Genomic DNA, 19,060 nt, shown 5'->3' on the forward strand with positions numbered 1-19,060 from the left:
CTTGAATTTTGAAATTTGATTTTTGAAATAAGATAAGATAAGATAAAAATTTTAAAAATAAAAATCTAAAATTTTTTTTTTCGAAAAAATAATAAAAAATATTTTTGAATTTAATGTGGAAAGAGAAAAACAATAAAATGATACCAAATTTCAAATTTTTAGATCAAAACGAAGAAAACAACTAAGAATAGCTTGAAGGTCAAGATGAACGTGAAGAACAACTTGAAGATCAAGATGAACACTAAGAACAAATTTTTGAAAATTTTTTTTTAATAACTAAATAAAAACCAATAACCTCTTAATTTATGAAAAAGCAAAAATAAAAACAAATAAACAAGCAAAAATAAAAAAATATTTACAATAACCAATAATAAGGCACACGTTTGGAATTCCCTGGCAACAGCGCCATTTTGATGAAAGGAACTTTTGCGTGGTCTAAAAATTTGCGGATAAATCCTCGTTGCAAGTATAGTTTCTAAACCATCAAAAGTCCTTTCATACAAACGTTTTGGTTGTCACAAGTAACAAACCCCTTTGAAATTGATAACCGAGTATTCAAACCTCGGGTCGTCTTCTCAAGGAATTGTAGGGAAGTGTGTTCTTATTATTGGTTATGAAGATTGTAAATTGGGGGTTTTGGAAGTTTGGGCAATGCGCACAGGTATATTTTCGAGCAATAAAAATAAATAAATAACTGTAAAATAAAATCTTGGCAAGCACTACAAGAAAGTAAGCTTTCTGCCACGCTTTTAAAGCGTGCCGAAAAGTGCTAAAAAGCTTGCCGATAGCTTTTCGCCACGCTTTTTGAGCTATCGGCACGCTTTTGAAAGGGTCACATCTGCCAGCGTGCCGGTTGCTCTATCGCCACGCTTTTATAGATCTATCGGCACGGTTTTCTTTTGGCCACGCTTTCAACTCTTGCCACGCTTAAAAGCGTGGCCATAGATGTTAATCTATCGGTACGCTTTAAAAGCGTACCGAAAAGTTCACATATCGCCACGCTTTTGAAGCGTACCAAGAAAGTTGGTTTTGGCTACGCTTTGAAAGCGTGCCAATAGAACACATACAGTCATGCTTTTAAAAGCGTGGCTTTCCCACTAAAGCCTTTTGCCACGCTTTCAAAGCGTGGCCTATTCCTTTGTCAAATTAAAAAAACAAGAGAAAATTAGAATGCATAATAATAATTAAAAAATTACAATTCTATAATAATTATTAAAAAGAGAAAATTAGAAGGCATAAGAATTGATTTTTTATTGATTTACATGAATTATTTACATGCTATAATAATAATTTAAATTAAAACTGTAATATTCCCAAAGATATGAAGGATGGAAAACCAAAAAGTGATATACAGCAGAACTATGATTAACAAAAAGTTGATGTGGGAAGAACTCTTGCTACCATTTGCTTTAAAACTCTGTGTGTGTGATTGTGGCTCTCATCATCCTACAGATATTATCAAAAATTGTTTAGAACATAAGTTGACACTATATGTAGTAATTATAGACCTATTCTATTAATTTCAGCATAAGCAAAAGCAACACAAAAAAGTGAAGAACATACAAGTTAAAATAAAGTTCACTGGTATAATCAAAAAGACATTACTCCCTCTCTAGTATCTAGAAAGAAGAAAATTGATTTGTAAATCTACCACCCCCTCTCAATAATGAACTTTGCACAGAACAGTAACGGTATGAAAGAACTTCATCTAAAGTAACTTTGCATAATTTCAAACCCTAATCTCAAGTAACAGTAAGAAAGCACAAAACCAACCACATTCTGAATACAATAAAACAACATTACAATTTCCCCCTTTTAAACTCCTTATTCATAGTTTCATAGTAAATTGCTGCACCACACTCAAACAACACATCAAGCTAAGCTATAAACACAAATGGAAGTATTTACCCAGTATCAATTTCAATCATCAACTGGTAAAATGAAAGAACTGTTAAAGAGTAAAGACATAAGTGAGTTTCAATTCAAAGCATGCTAGTACACCACAAAAATACAAAACTAACAAGCGGACCAAAAAATGAAAATAACCCGAATAATCCCATGAATCTGAACTATTTAAATATAATTACTGCAACCAACTACTAATAGATATCTGTCCAAAAAAATTTAGCCAAAGTTGAAATGAGATGTTTGGGTTCAAGGTTCCATTAAAGGAGACTAGAAGTCAAAACAAAAGGCATATATCTTAAAATAGAAACAAGGAGACAAACATAGAAGTGATTAGCATCATCCATCAACCCCAAAATAAATCAAATCAAATCAGAAAATTAAAAAGTTGAAAAAGAAAACAAGCTTATCATCGTAGAAGAAAATATACTCCATCAAGCAAACAATACAAAAAAATAATATGAATAAAAAATAAAAAATAAAAAAACAGTAATTATAACAATTAACAAATGAATAAACAGAGAAATTAGGTTTGAAAAACTGAAAGCGGTGGTGGTGAAGAGTGGCACCTGAAGCAAATTTTGAAGATATGAATCATCACATTTACCAAACTTCAAGGCTGGTCAATCGTCAACTCCTTTGCACAAACTCCTTTGAAGATATGAATCTAAGAAGAACAGATTAAGAAGTTTCATCCACCTAAAATATTAATATTATGCAGAACAAATCAAGAAGCAAAACTGCAGTAGTCTAAGCTCAATTTTTTTCTGCAATCTACAAACAGTACTGAATAGTAGTAATACCTCAATGCTATTGGCAAATATCATCAAAAATTCAAGAGAGGAAAAAAATAAAAGAAACTCATTTGAGTCATGTAAGGTGACTTCTTCTATATGGAACAAATCTATATGGGATTTAAGATTGTCACTCTGTGTCTCCCTCCACTTTGGAAAGAGAAAGGTAAGGTATGCATTTTGCCTTTTGCACAAACTTCACACACAACAGAATCAAACTCAGTTTTATTTGAACATATTACAGTGTCTAAGAATAATCTCAACAAATAATAAGTGATGGATGTCCTAATCTTCTATACCAAGTTCTAAATTAGATTTATACATAGCAAGAAAAGATTAAATTACTTTGGATTCATTAATCTGTCTAGGTATATACATGTTCTCAAAAACATATAGATCTTGTTTAACAGTTTAAGTATCCCTTAAAGGAGCACCTCCTTAGAGTTTTCCAACTTTATTATTTTGCAGTTAGAGTTTTCCAATGTTACTGTAAGACTGAACACTCAAAATGGATTTTCATATTAATATCACATCATATATATCTCGTCTCTTTGTAAGTATTTGATAAGTTTTTTGTATATTTGATATAATGACTGACAAATTGAACTAAGTATTTGCTTAATTATCATTAAGGTTTAATCCATTCACAGTAACTCCGGAACTTTAGAAGTAAAACAGCACAACTGAGCACTAACCTTCAAGCAGCACGGCGAGCAAAACCACGAGACAGAGGCGAGCACTAACCTTATATTATTTGCTCTTTTCTATCACCTTTCAGATCCAGAGAACCAGGACCTTCCCCCTTGTACCTATAATTTAGTACACAAAACCTAACCAAACCATATATATCCCTTAGGTGAATTGAATTTTCTTTCTCTTTTTCATCAAAATCCATTTTGTCTATATATGAAGCATTAAATGTCAGACATTACTTCTATAAACCAAAATAAGATTCTTTAGGCGGCAAGAATAATAAGTTTAGAGCCAAAAAGGGTGCATGAATATAATAAAGTACAGAAATCGGAGTTAATCACACCTTCTCAAGGCTCAAATGTAATTTATGAAGTGCCCAACCGTGATTATTCAATGTGACTTTCTTCTAGGTCTATTTTACTTCAACAATATTATTTAAACAACCAAAACTCAGCATAATAAACTTAAATCAAGAGAAAGGCACACAAGGAGTCGAAAAAGCTTATAGTCATTTCTTTCCAAATTTATGAGGAGAAGACAAAACATATGCTCTCGTAGTCTTGTGGCAACATACAGTAAAAGTAATGTGTATGTGATCAATGATTATTGGTTAAAAGGAAAGAAAGAAAACACATATTCATCACAGGCAATACAAGGTCATATTACACCTGCAGCATTGTTGTAGCCAACAGTGAGCACTAACAGAATGCATTAATACTCCTAGCACTGAGAAACTACACAATTAAACAAATACAGATTCATAAAAATTAATTAGAGCTACATTCAAGCCAGAAATAACATCAACAAAGAAAAGTAACAAGTTAACTTTCCTTCCACCAGTGGCTTTGCAAGCAGTTTACAACTTGGCTTTAAGGCCATCCATCAGCTTGTCAATTCTGTCAACACCAACAAAAATAAGGCACATAGTTATGCTGAAGGGGATTAGTTTCCTTCCTTGATAATTGAAAGGTGGAATACCATTGGAAAACCACTAAAAAAATAAATAAATCACTGATTAAACTTGATATTATGCTGAAGGGGCCGAGCAATTTACCTATTGCTTTGCCTGAAGTCATAACCATAACCAAGCAATGTGGTTCCTTTCTTATAGCCACACCCAACAAGCATGTCAATCATATCATGAAAATGATACATCTCGGTCAAATGTATACATTTCGTAAACTACAACAACATTTCACATAATAGTAGAAAATCAAGTCAAATCACTTAATTAAAATTTCCAAAAAATAACAAAAAATAAAACAGGCTATGTTGAACTGTTGATTATTGGTTTAATCAATTAACAATTGAATAAATTACCAAGGATGGGTCTAGAATATCAATTGCATAGAGGCCATGATCATCTTCAAGGACCACAATATCAGATTTCTGGTCAAGTGTTTCAGTGTAACCTGAAAAGTTGAACACAATCTGACTCGAAATCAAAACTAATCAAGTTTATCAGAACATAACATGTATCGTTTTGAGTACAAATTTGAAAATTTTACTCCAAAAACAAGCTGATAGAATCACGAATTGAAAAAGCACATGAATTTCACCAATTGAAACCACAAACACAAATTACTAAAAAGCAGCATTCATCAGAGATACACGCATTCAAATAAAAATAGCAAGAAGTGAGATTAGGATGAAGAAAAGAATACCTAACAATATTCCTGTGCTGCATTTCCTTGAGGAGAGAATCTCGCAAAATGCATGCTAGGAACGCCTTCATCCTCCTGCTCAAGGCGAATCTTCTTGAGAGCGATGGTCTCGTTGGTAACGCAGTCGCGAGCCTTGTAAACGACGCCGTAGGTTCCTTCCCCAATCTTCTCAACCTTCTCATACTGCAATGAATGAAGCAAGCAAAAAGTGATAATCGGAATATGAGGAAAAAGAGAGAATCGGTGAATGAAGTGAGGATTAAAAATAAAATGCGTAGAATCAGAAATCGTGAATGAAAATGGAAGAAATTAGGGTTTACATTTCATCTTGCGTGCAGTGGGGGAAGCACAGGCGGTGCAGCGACTCTTCTGGAGGTGAAAGCTGCGGTGACCGCACCTCACACAGAGGGTGTGAGTATTGTTTCTCCTCTTCAATTGACTCGTGGTACTTCCTCTTCTTCTCCGAAGCTTCGATTGCGGAATCGGCGGAGGGCTTCTCCTCTAAGGTTTTTCTCTTCCTCTTCTCCTCGCCGATGGAGGTTCCGAATCCAACGAGGGTGCGTGGACGGAGCAGAGCCGATTCTTGGGTGCGTGACAGAGCAGCGTTGATGGTGCGAGAGACCGCTGAGAAACAACTAGGGTGCGACACAGAGAGGGCTGGGTGTGAGGGTTAGACGAAGGCGAGCTGGGTGGTGCGACGGTTATCGCAATCGGCAGTGATGAACAGTGTCGTTGGGTGCGACAGCTTCTAGCTAGAGTTAAAAGTAGAGATGTGGTGAAGTGAAGTGTATGTATGAGCTTATCACTTCTACTAGGTTAAACAAAAAGTTTAAGTGTGAAAAAAAAAGGGTGGAAAATTAAAATTTTGGGGGAGACTTCTATTGGTACGTTTTTGCAGGGTGCTTAAATAAGTATGGAAATTAAATTTTGGGGAGAAAACTTTATCGGCACGCTTTTGTAGGGTGCCAAAATAAACACAGCATATGGGCACGCTTTAAAAAGGTGACTATTAGAAGACAAACTAGCCACGCTTTTTAAGCGTGTCGGTTATTCTCTATGGCCACGCTTTTCAAGCGTAGCAAAAAAAAAGCGTGGCCAAATTTCAAATCAATAGCCACCCTTAAAAAAGAGTGCCGATTTCCTTCTATGGCCACGCTTTTCAAGCGTGGCAAAAAAAAGCGTGGCCAAATCTCAAATCAGTGGCCACCCTCGCAAAAGCGTGTCCATAGACCACTTTTGGGCACGCTTTAAAAGCGTGGCAAGAAAAAAGGGTGCCGACAGGCCTTTTTTCTTGTAGTGAAGGTATGAGAACCGGAAATCCTGTCCTTGTTATCCTTATCAGATGTGATGAGAATTGGATTTTAATCCCACTTAGTTAAGTCAAGTGGACTAATTAGCTTGATTCTCAAGTCCTAGTCAACTCCTGTGGAGAGACTAGTGTTAGAGCAATCCTAGCTAAAGCAAAATCTGCCAATTTCAACCACTCCTGAGTTTGACAACTCAAGTGTTACCAATTACCTAACCATAGCCAAAAGGAAGAAAATCTACTTGAATGAAAATAATTTAGATAAACACAGAGCATTAATAAATTAAAGAGAGCAATCATAAGTCTGAAATACCTAAAATTATATTAAATAAAATATTCAAATCATAACATGGAAAAGTTCATAAATTAAATTGGAAAAATAAATAAAAATAAAGAACCTGGGATTGAGAGTCACTCCTAAAACTAAGAGAAATCCTAAATCCTAATCCTAAGAGAGAGGAGAGAACCTCTCTCTCTAAAAACTACATCTACTCCTAAAATTATGAATTATGAAAGCCTCCCTATAAATGGATGTATTCCCCCACTTTATAGCCTCTAATATGTGTTTTCTGGGCCGCAAACTGGGTCAAAAATAGTCCAGAATTCGCTGGTTTCGAATTTTGCCACGCTGGTTTTTTGTCACTGCGACGCGGCCACATGGATCACGTGGTCGCGTCGCCTAGCGTCATGGGAACTATAGCATATTATATATCAAATCGAAGCCCCAGACGTTAGCTTTCCAACGCAACTGGAACCGCGTCGTTTGGACCTCTGTAGTTAAGTTATAGCCGTTTGAGTGCGAAGAGGTCAGGTTGGACAGCTTAGCAATTTCTCCAACTTATTGCATTCCTTCCACTTTTGCATGCTTTCTTCCCATCCTCCAAGCCATTCCTGCCTTATAATATCTGAAAACACTTAACACACATATCAAGGCATCTAATGGTAATAAGAGAGGATTAATAATAAGCAAATATAAGATCAAAGAAGCATGTTTTCAATCAAAGCACATAATTAGGAAGGCAAATGTAAAACCATGCAAATAGTATGAATAAGTGGGTAAAGAGTAGATAGAAACCACTCAATTGAGCACAAGATAAACCATAAAATTGTGGTTTATCACAACCCAATCTCTCAAATCTTGATCAATAGCCAATTCTTTGGTCTAATTGCTCATGAGAAGAGATGAAGTATGGTCACTGATTATACCACATGTATTCCCAAATCAAAGTGTTGGTAGGATTATATGTCACCATATCCATCCAAACCCCAATTTGGTCCAACATGAGAAAGCATTTCTAGCATGATCTCTTCATTCCTCTTCCAAGGTCCGAAGATCCAAGTATGAATAGCTTCTTTTCCAAGACAACTACCCAATTGGATGAAGATTGAAAGCTTTCTAGTAAAATCAAGAGAAAAGAAAGAAGAAGAATAATGAAAACTATTATTGATCCATCAAATTACAACAGAGCTCCCTACCCCAATGAAAGGGGTTTAGTTGTTCATAACTCTGGGAATGGAAAGCGTAAATGAAAAATACATTCTGAAAACTCAAACTAGAAAGTGCAGGGAAAGTAAAATATACAGAGTGTAGTTCTCCACAAAATGCCAAAAGCTCCCTTACTAGTTCAAAACTACTCCTATATATACTACTCTTCTGATCTTCTAGTTGGCTTCTTCAAGTCTTGGATATGGGCCTTTGGATATTTAGTTGAAGGAGTTACACTCTTCAGTGGGCTCAGCTTTGTTTGCAGAGAAAGTGTGAGTTAGGCATGGACGTTAGTTAGGATGTTAGTGGTGTTAACGTTAAGTGAAGTGTGGGTTCGAGAACGTTAGTGACGATCACCTTTTTCACTAATGTTCCAAGCCAAAATTGATTCACGTTAAAACGTTAGTGGCACTAACGTGACCACTAACGTTGCCTCTTGGTCCTTCGCAAACGTTATTGGCATTCACCTTTTCCAATAACGTTGCTTATTGCCCGTTTTCCCCACGTTAGAGTTCACGTTAGTATAGCTAACGTGACCTTTAACGTGGACTTGCCTATTCTTTGAGAGCGTTAGTGACACTTACCTTTGTCACTAACGCTCCAAACGCCCCTCCTTCCCACGTTAGAGTTCACGTTAATTAGATTAACGTGACCACTAACGTGGTGGTGATTGCCATCTCCAACGTTAGTGACAAAGGTGAGTGTCACTAATGTTGGTCCATCAATTCCTCTTCCACGTTAGCTTTCACGTTAATGTAATTAACGTGGCAACTAACGTGGGTAATAGTGGTTTAATAGTGGCTTAATCCAATGTTAGTGACAAAGGTGAGTGTCACTAACCTTGGCAATTCTTTGTCCCTTCCACGTTAGAGTTCACGTTAATGTAATTAACGTGACTCTTAACGTGGCCAAGTGTGCCCCTTTTTCCAATGTTAGTGGCATTCACTTTTACCACTAACGTTGGAGCTTCACTTCTCTTCCACGTTAGCTTCCACGTTAACGTAATTAACGTGGCAACTAATGTGGGCTATAATGGCTTTCGAAGGCGTTATTGGCGATCACTTTTCTCATTAACGTTGCAAGCTAGCTCCCATTCCACGTTAGTGGTCATGTTAATTAGACTAACGTGGCTACTAACGTGGTTCTTCCTTGCTTCCTTTGTCCTGAAATCAAGCAATTAAAGTGCATCAAAGCTCTATTCCAAGTCATGAGATCATGCATTATCCAATTTGTCATTAAATCCATGCATAATTCTCATGAAATCATGTAAAGTTCACAATGTTTGCTTGAATCAAGATGTAAGTGAATATCTACCCAAAACTTGCTTATTTGCTTAAGAAAATGCATGAAACTACCCTAAAACAGTAAAGAAAAGGTCAGTGAAACTGGCCAAAATACCCTGGCATCAGCAATACTATCTTACTAAAGTCCCTTATGAATCTGCGATAAAATCCTGCATGTCCAAGGAAAGAACGGACTTCCCTCTTGGAAGAGGGGTAAGGTAAGCTAGATATAACATTGATCTTTGCTGGATCTACTGAAATACCATGTTTGGAAACAATATGTCCTAAAACAATGCCTTGTCTAACCATGAAATGGCACGTCTCAAAATTCAAGGCAAGGTTGGATTTAGTACATATTTCCAAAACTTTTTCAAGGTTGTCCATGCAATGATCAAAAGAATCACCATATACCGTGAAGTCATCCATGAATACCTCCATGCATTGCTCTAGAAAATCAGCAAATATGCTCATCATGCACCTTTCGAAAGTTGTCGGTGCATTGCATAAGCCGAATGGCATACGCTTGTAGGCATAAGTTCCAAAGGGGCAAGTAAATGTTATTTTTTCTTGGTCTTCTAAAGCAATGTGTATTTGGAAGTACCCCGAATAGCCATCTAGGAAGTAATAATGGGATTTACCAAATAATCGATCGAGCATTTGATCGATAAACGGAAGTGGAAAATGATCCTTTCTAGTGGCTGAGTTCAACCTTCGGTAGTCTATGCATACTCGCCAAGAGTTTTGCACCCGTGTGGCTATGAGCTCCCCGTTTTTATTCTTGTGGTTACCCCGGATTTCTTTGGCACAACTTGAACGGGACTCACCCATTCACTATCCGAAATGGGGTAGATGATGTCCGCCTCGAGTAACCAGGTTACCTCCTTCTTGACAACCTCTAAAATGGTAGGGTTCAATCGTCTTTGAGGTTGTCTAACGGGTCTAGCTTCTTCTTCTAAAAAGATCCGGTGCTCACACACTTGGAGACTTATCCCCACTAGATCCTCTATGCTCCACCCTATTGCTCTTTTGTTCTTCCTCAAAACACATAGCAACTTCTCTTCTTGTTGAGGATTTAGTTCCCTTGCTATAATCACCGGAAACTTGTAGGCTTCATCAAGGTATGAGTATTTTAGGTGGGGCAGTAGTGGCTTCAATTCTAGCTTTTGCTCTTGACTCGACACTTGAACTTCTTCACTTGGGTCTTCATTATTTTCTTCAATCTTATTTTTCTCATCTAGCTTTGCATAATGCACTTTGGCCACAATGTTGTCAAGTAAGTCACAGCGGAATATGGAATGGTTCTCCGGTGGGTGCTTCATTGCTTCTTCTAAGCTAAAACTTACAACTCTCTCATCTATCTCAAATGAGTAGGTTCCTGAATGGGCATCCAACTTGAATCTAGAGGTCCTCAAAAACGGCCTCCCAAGTAGGATAGATGATGTCCTTTCGGATTTACTTGGTGGCGTCTTAAGGATATGAAAATCAATTGGAAATACCAAACCCTTTATGTTGACCAACACATCTTCCGCAATACCCGTCACGGTTATTATGCTCTTGTCCGCCAAGACAAACCTAGCCGCCGACCGCTTCAACGGTGGGAGCTTCAATATATGATATACGGAAAAAGGCATAATGCTAACGCATGCACCAAGGTCACACATACAATCAATAAATTGGATTCCATCAATGACATAAGAGACTAAACAAGGGCCCAGATCAACACATTTTTCCAGGATGGCTCCCATCAAAGCTGAAATAGAACTCCCCAATGGAATGGATTCTAACTCGTGGATTCTATCTTTGTTCATACACAAGTCCTTAAGAAACTTCGCATATTTAGGCACTTGATGTATAGCATCAAAGAGAGGGATAGTTACCTCCACTTTCTTGAACATCTCTACCATTTTTGGGTCAAGTTCTACACGCTTCTTAGTCTTTCTTACCAATGTAGGAAATGGGATTGGTTGAGCCACTTCCTATAAGACTTGCTCTTTTCTAGGGACTTGACTCCTTGGTTGAGGGTCTTCATCTTCAACTATCACATGTAGGAAATGGGATTGGTTGATGCCACTATTGGGGTTGGGTAAAAGTTGAGAAGGTATGGCACTAGAGTTTGGAGCTTGAGGAGTGGAGGTAGAAGGTGGCTCCATGCGAACAATGAGGGCTTGAAGAGTGAAAGTAAGACCATTGAGACTTTAGTTGAGTGTATTTTGGAGTTCTTTTTGCCCTTGGAGTATGGACCGGAGTGTCTCGTCTTGATTTGGAGAATTGGAAGGATAGGTAATTTGTGGTGCTTGTGATTGGTTGGGTTGAGGTAGTTGTTTATGAGGTGGTATGTAGGTTTGGTAATTCCTTACTTGGTTCGGTTGTTAATTTGGAGGGTTTTGTGAGTATCGAATTTGTGGATTGTTGGTGTTTCATCTTTGGTTGCCTCCATTGTCCCGCCAACCTTGGTTGGAGCTATCCCTCCAACCTTGATTAGGGTTGTTACTCCCTTGGTTATAATTGCCTCCTTGTTGGGGGTACCCTTGGTTGAAATTGCTCCCTTGTGAATGGTAACCTTGATTAAGGCGATCATAGTAGGAGCGATCATAGAAGTTGTTGGTAGCCGCTAGGGTATTATCCTCTTGGATACTTGGACATTCATCTGTGTAGTGGGAGTAGCATGAGTAAATACCGCATACTTTTTGGGGACCAATTGTTGGCTTTGTTGTTGAGGAGATGGTGGAGGTTGTTGTTGATTCACTTGGAGTTCCTTTAGAAGATTTGTCATCTCACACAAGGTCTTGGTAAGGGTGGCGGTCTCACCACTAGAAGAGACTTCATTCACGGCCTTTGGGTGGTTGATTCTCCGTCTAGCATGTTGAGTGGATTCGGCCAAGTCGGTAATGAGTTGCCATGCCTCCTCCGCCGTCCTATACTTTGACAAAGAACCGTTGCTTGAGGCATCCAATAGATTCTTATCTTGCTCTCTCATGCCTTGGCACACATAGCTAAGCAATACTTGAGTGTCAATCATGTGTTTTGGACATGAGTCAAGAAGTTTACAAAAATGTTCTCAATATTCATATAGAGTTTCCATCTCGCCTTGTACAATACAAGAGATCTCCTTCCTTAGCTTGTCCATCATTTCCACGGACATGAATTTATCAAGGAATTCTCTTCTAAGCAAGTCCCAATCGGAGACAACATCACTAGGTAAAGTGTAAAACCACTCCTTGGCTCTTCCCTCAAGAGAGAAAGGGAAGGCAAACAACCATAGGGCCACTTCATCGGATCCTTCTCGACTAGTGGTCGAGCATACACCATGAAAGTCCTTAAGGTGTCTAATTGGATCTTGTGCGGGAAGTGATGGCCGCCGTGGACTATGTTGGTATAGAATTTCTCAATAAAATCCCATTGCACGTATAGCTCTTCCCAACAACAATCCTCGTGTATCAAATTTAGAAGGGAATTTGGTTGTCACAAGTTCAACCACAATAAAAGTAACCGAAGTATTCAAACTTCGGGTCGTCTCACAAGGAATGGGCAAACATGTGCTTCAACATTGGTTAGAAATCCGGGGTTACAAGTCATGAGCAAGAAATTAAACTAGGAATCTTAACAAGCAAGTAATCTTGGAATGCAAGAAACTAATTCAAACAACTAGAGAAAATTACAAATAATTACAAACCCATAAAATAACATCCAATGCAATTCTATTCTAAACTAAACAAGTACTATAATTAAGACAAAATAATCAAGATTTTTAGGTTTTCAAATATGAATGATAAAAGTAACTCTCGGCTAAGCATGGGAATTAGGGTCACCATCCTTGTCTAATAACCATATCTTGACAATTATGAGGAACCAAACTCATTAAGTTTACTTCTATACTTGAAGTATGTTAAATGGTTTAGTCAACATCAACCCATAAGGTCTAACCTCACTACCAATTAACTTGATAGTAGGCTAGTGTCAATGGCTATTGGTGCACGAAATTGTGATCATCAATGGAGCCATCAACATGGTACACTCAATTGTAATCTCAACATTTTATCACAACTTCGCACAACTAACCAGCAAGTGCACTGGGTCGTCCAAGTAATAAACTTTACGCGAGTAAGGGTCGATCCCACGGAGATTATTGGTATGAAGCAAGCTATGGTCATCTTGTAAATCTTAGTCAGGCTGATATAGAATGGTTATGGAGTTTTCGAATATTAATAATAAAATAGGGATAGAAATACTTATGTAAATCCTTGGTGAGAATTTCAAATAAATGCATGGAGATGCTTTCGTCCCTTTAAACCTCTGCTTTCCTGCTGTCTTCATCCAATCAGTCTTACTCCTTTCTATGGCTGGCTTTATTTAAGGACATCACCGTTGTCAATGGCTACTTTTGATCCTCTCTGGAAAATGGTCTGATGCGCTGTCACTGCATGGCTAATCGTCTGGAGGCGTCACCCTTGCCAATGGCTGCATCCTATCCTCTTGTGAAAATGGCCCAAATGCTCTGTCACAGCACGGCTAATCATCTGAGGTTCTCGATCATACTGGAATAGGATTCACCCTCCTTTTGCGTCTGTTACTACGCCCAGTACTCGCGAGTTTGAAGCTCGTAACAGTCATTCAATCCCTGAATCCTACTCAGAATACTAGAGACAAGGTTTAGACTTTCTGGATTCTCATGAATGCCGCCATCATTCTAGCTTACGCCACGAAGATTCTGATTAAGAGATCTAAGAGATACTCATTCAATCTAAGGTAGAACGGAAGTGGTTGTCAGGCACGCGTTCATAAGGAATGATGATGATTGTCACGTTCATCACATTCAAGTTGAAGTGCGAATGAATATCTTAGAAGCGGAATAAGTTGAATTGAATAGAAAAACAGTAGTACTTTGCATTAATCTTTGAGGAACAGCAGAGCTCCACACCTTAATCTATGGAGTGCAGAAACTCTACCGTTGAAAATACGTAAGTGAGAGGTCCAGGCATGGCCGAATGGCCAGCCCCCATGATCTAAGAACTAGGCGTCCAAAGATGATTCCTAAAATTTTTAATACAATAGTAAAAAGTCCTATTTATAATAAACTAGCTACTAGGGTTTACAGAAGTGAGTATTTGATGCATAAATCCACTTCTGGGGCCCACTTGGTGTGTGCTTGGGCTGATCTTGAATGTTACACGTGCAGAGGCTCTTTCTGGAGTTGAACGCCAGGTTGTAACGTATTTCTGGCGTTCAACTCTGGTTTGTGACTTGTTTCTGGCGTTTAACTCCAGATAGCAGCGTAGAACTGGCGTTCAACGCCCTTTTACGTCGTCTAAACTCGTTCCAAGTATGGGCTATTATACATTGCTGGAACGCCCTGGATGTCTACTTTCCAACGCAATTGGAAGCGCGCCATTTTGAGTTCTGTAGCTCCAGAAAATCCACTTTGAGTGCAGGGAGGTCAGAATCCAACAACATCAACAGTCCTTCTTCAACCTCTGAATCTGATTTTTGCTCAAGTCCCTCAATTTCAGCCAGAAAATACCTGAAATCACAGAAAAACACACAAACTCATAGTAAAGTCCAGAAATGTGAATTTAACATAAAAACTAATAAATCATCCCTAAAAGTAACTAGATTCTACTAAAAACATACTAAAAACAATGCCAAAAAGCGTATAAATTATCCGCTCATCAGCTATCAAATTGACCACTAAGGGTTCCCAAATCATCAAATCCATTAGACCCAATGACTCAAGCTTACCCAATTCCCTTAGCCTAGGCCAAGATTAAAGAGAACTACTCCATAATCAAAGGAAATATTTCATCAAACACATGGTAAGCATTAATAAAAGACCTATTTAAATTGCAATTAAATTGGAACTAACAAATACCCACTAACAATTATCAACATACAATCATTCAAACTACACAATTAATCATAGAAATCATCAATGCAACAATAACTAATCAAGATTCACAAGATTAATGAAATGGGTATAAAATGACAAACAACAAGGAAACACAAACTAACACAAGATCTAAATAAAATTATACTAGAGAATTCAAATTAAACAATTAAAACTAGTAACTAGCAAGATCCAATTCACAATTCAACAAGGGAAGATCAAATTAAGGCTAGATCTAGAGAGGAACAAGGGTTTCTCTCTCTAGAAGAACAAAGAACTAAAAACTAGCTAAAATTGTGTCCAAGTGTAAAATGATTGATCCCCATCTTTTTCCCTAGCATCCTTGGGTCTTTTCCATGCAGAAACAGCTTGAATTTAGGCCTGATGAGCCTCAGAAATCACCAGGCATAATTTTCTTTAATTAGGTCACGTGCAGCCTTCCACGCGTGCGCGCCGATTGCTCTTGTGATCCACGCGTGCGCGCCATATGCGCGTGTGTGTCGGTGAACTTTCTCTGATCCACGCGGATGCGTTTATCCTTGTGCGCCACTTGCAGCTATCCCCATCCGCACGTGCGGGTGAAGTGCGCGTGCGCGCCGATTGTGAAGTTCCCAAAATCCAAGTCTTCATGTTCCTTCCTTTTGTGCATGCTTTCTTTCTCTCTTCTAGGCCATCCTTTCCCTATAAATCCTGAAATCACTGCTGAACTGAAGATTGATGGTTTAGAATTTACAATAAATTCCCGTTTCAAGTATAGTTTTTAAACCAAGCAATAATCCTTTCATACAAAAACTTGTTTGTCACGTAAGCAAACCCAATAAAAATAAATAACCGAAGTATTTAAACCTCGGGTCGTCTCTCAAGGAGTTGTAGGGCAGTATGATTTATTATTTGTTATGGAAAATTGTATATTTTTGGAGTTTTGAAATAAGGAACAGGTAATTTAAATGGCAAGAAAAATAAATTAATAATTATAAAAATCTCTTGGCAAGGTATAAGAAATTGAGGTCCTATCCTAACTATCCTTATCAGGTGTGATGAGAATTGGATTTTGCTCCCACTTTAATTAACCCTTGCTAAACAAAGGAAAATCAAGTGAACAAATTGATTTGATCCTCATATCCCAGTCAGCTCATATGGAAAGATTAGAGTTATTAGAGTACAAATTAATCAGCAAAGAATTCCAATTTCAATCAATAGCTGAGTTTGATAACTCAAGTGTTACTAATTACTTAACCAAGGTCAAAAGGGAAAATTATCTTAAATTAAATTAAAATCATTCATAAATAAATTAAAGCAAAATCAAATCTGAAATACCTCAAAATATATTAATTAAGAAAATCATAACATGAATGGTTCATAAGCCAAATTGAAAAGATAAATGACAATTAAAGTAATATAATCAAATAAGGTAGAAAATAAATTAAAGGAATATTGAACCTGTGATTGATGGGAAGTAGCCTAAACATAATAGAAATCCTAAATCCTAATCCTAATCCTAAGAGAGAGGAGAGAACCTCTCTCTCTAAAACTACATCTAATCCTAAAAGTATGAGAGTTGTATATCGTCTCTAAGTTGTTCCGTTGTTTGATTCCTCCATTCTCTGGCTTATATACTGTGTTTCTGACTTGTATTTGGGCCGAAAAAGGGCCATAAATCCCTGGGGGGGTTTTCTGCAGATTTTTGTACGTGGCGTCTGTCACGCGTTCGCGTGGGTCATGGGTTCGCGTCATCTGGGAGTTTTCCCTGTCATGCGTACGCGTCAGTCACGCGTATGCGTCATTTGCGTTCTACTCAAGGCACGCGTCTGCGTCTTCCACGCATTTGTGTCGATGCCATTTCGCGCTAGGCACGCGTTCGCGTCATCCATGCGTTCGTGACGCTGCCCTTTTCTTCAAAACTCCATTTTTGTGCTTTCCTTCCATTTTTTATGTTTTCTTTTTGTCCTTTAAGCCATTCCTGCCCTATGAGATCTAAAAATACTTAACACACAAATCACGACATCGAATGGTAATAAAGGATAATTAAAATTAATATTTTTAAAGCATAGGAAACATGTTTTTCACATATATCATAAAATAAGGAAGGAATAGTAAAACCATGCAATTTACATGAATAAGTGGGTGAAGGATTGAATAAATCATTTAAATTGAGCACAAAATATATCATAAAATATGGGTTTATCAACCTCCCCACACTTATACAATAGCATGTCCTCATGCTAGATCCAAGAGAAAGGGTCAAGTTAGAATGGTGGAATCTTATGCAATGCAATTTATTCTAAATGCAATCAACCTACATGAATCATGCAATTTTAATTATTATCCACCTATATATATAGAGCTTACATGTGGTTAATTTGGTTCATATTCCCAAGGAATCATATAGCCAAGCCTAAATCATGTTGAAGCACTTTCACAATTAAGTTAGGTAAAAATATTTCACAAACTTGCAAGACAGTTAAATAATTAAATCTGGATATATGGAGATGAGCCATTAAAACATCACTGGATTTCATGTTTACTCTCTAGTCACTCAGTGTTTGGGGTTAATCACTCTATTCTTTTCTATTCTTGCTTTCTAAAACTTTGTTCATCTAACCAATCAACAAATATACAATCTGTACATACAAATATCATGAGGTCTTTTAAAGTGTTGGGAGGTCACCGTCGTCACCGTCGGTGGAATTATTATTTTGGGTGAACAATTTCGGACATTTATCTCGTATTTTGTGTTACTTTTAGTATTTGCACTTTGGTTTATTTTGAACTTATGGATTATTGTACATATTAGTATTTTGGGATACTTTTGCTTTAGTTTGTCGCATTTTGCATTTTGGATCATTGTAGACATTTGATCTCTTTAGTTGGATTTACTTTGTGTAGTTGTTTTAGCCCTTTGGTTGTGATTAGAAAAATATTTTGGATTGTTGAAACCCAAGTTTACCCTTTTTACATAAGAAACTTGGTTTGATTGAAAAAATAAGGGATAAACTAAGGAAATTTTAAAATTTCTAAATCACAACATTGCATTTAGGATGCACATATAATAAGCTTAGTCAAACAATGAAATTTTCCAAAGAATTTATCCATAGGGCACCACCCTAATTGATTGAAAATTTTTTTGTAGAACTTGCTTGAATTATATATTTTGTGAAGCATGTTTTTGAGCTAAGAACACAAGTATGTGAGATTTGAGCCTAATGATGTGGTTACATCTTATAACCACTTATTTTCCTTCTTGTGTGCATTATTCTCTTTCTATGATTGTGATCCTTGATTTGTTTAATTCTATATGTCCATTATTCCTTGTATTCATGCACTTATATGATTGAGGCCATTGTTTCATTAGCTCACCTAGCCAAATAGCCTACCTTTTACCTCCCATTGTTAACCAATTTTGAGCCTATGCTTAACCCAATTGTTCTTTATTTTAGCACATTACAAGCCTAAAGCAAAAAACAATAAATGTCCCTTGTTTGAATCTTTGATTAGCTTAGGCTAGTGAGAGTGCTTATTATTCATGTTTGGGGAGATTTGGGAACATTGGTTGGGATAAAAAGATGTTTTGTATTTCTATATTTTGGGAATTGGGTGCATGCTCATGTATTAATCAAATGTTAGACCTTATGCATTGATGTTCTTGTATATAGTTTGAAAGAAAGAAAAAAACAAAAAATGAGAAAAACAAAAGAAAAAGAAAAGTGAATATGAAAAGAAAAGAAAAGAAAGAAAAAATATAGAAAAAAAGAAAGAAAAAAAAGAGAAAAGCAATAAAAAGGGGACAAAATGCCCCAAAGTAAAGTTCAATAAGAATCAATGCATAAGTGTTATGAAATGAAAAGAAAATGCGAGAGTATGTGAAAAAGTGAATTATGCGTAGTTAGGTTAGCTTTGAATTTGTATAGGTTGTTATATAGATTAGGTGGGAAAGTCTAGGTTAATCAAGGATTCAAATTCTAGACCACTTAATCATATATGACCCTACCTTGACCTTAGCCCCGTTACAACCTTATGGAAATTCCTCATGATGATTGTATGCATGCAT

The 19,060-nt window shown here is 37.1% G+C and overlaps 2 long non-coding RNA genes across 2 annotated transcripts; both read right to left on the bottom strand.

The window, feature by feature from the left end:
- Positions 1,237-3,405, bottom strand: LOC110267801. Its single transcript, XR_002355718.1, has 3 exons — positions 3,395-3,405; positions 2,475-2,572; positions 1,237-1,446 (listed from the first exon to the last, which is right to left on the bottom strand). It is a non-coding gene; the product is annotated as an uncharacterized LOC110267801 (long non-coding RNA).
- On the bottom strand, positions 3,817-4,548 carry LOC110267524. The gene is made up of 2 exons (XR_002355249.1): positions 4,447-4,548; positions 3,817-4,288 (listed from the first exon to the last, which is right to left on the bottom strand). It is a non-coding gene; the product is annotated as an uncharacterized LOC110267524 (long non-coding RNA).

This window comes from Arachis ipaensis, chromosome B10 (assembly GCF_000816755.2).
Source record: "Arachis ipaensis cultivar K30076 chromosome B10, Araip1.1, whole genome shotgun sequence".
Lineage (NCBI taxonomy): Eukaryota > Viridiplantae > Streptophyta > Magnoliopsida > Fabales > Fabaceae > Arachis > Arachis ipaensis.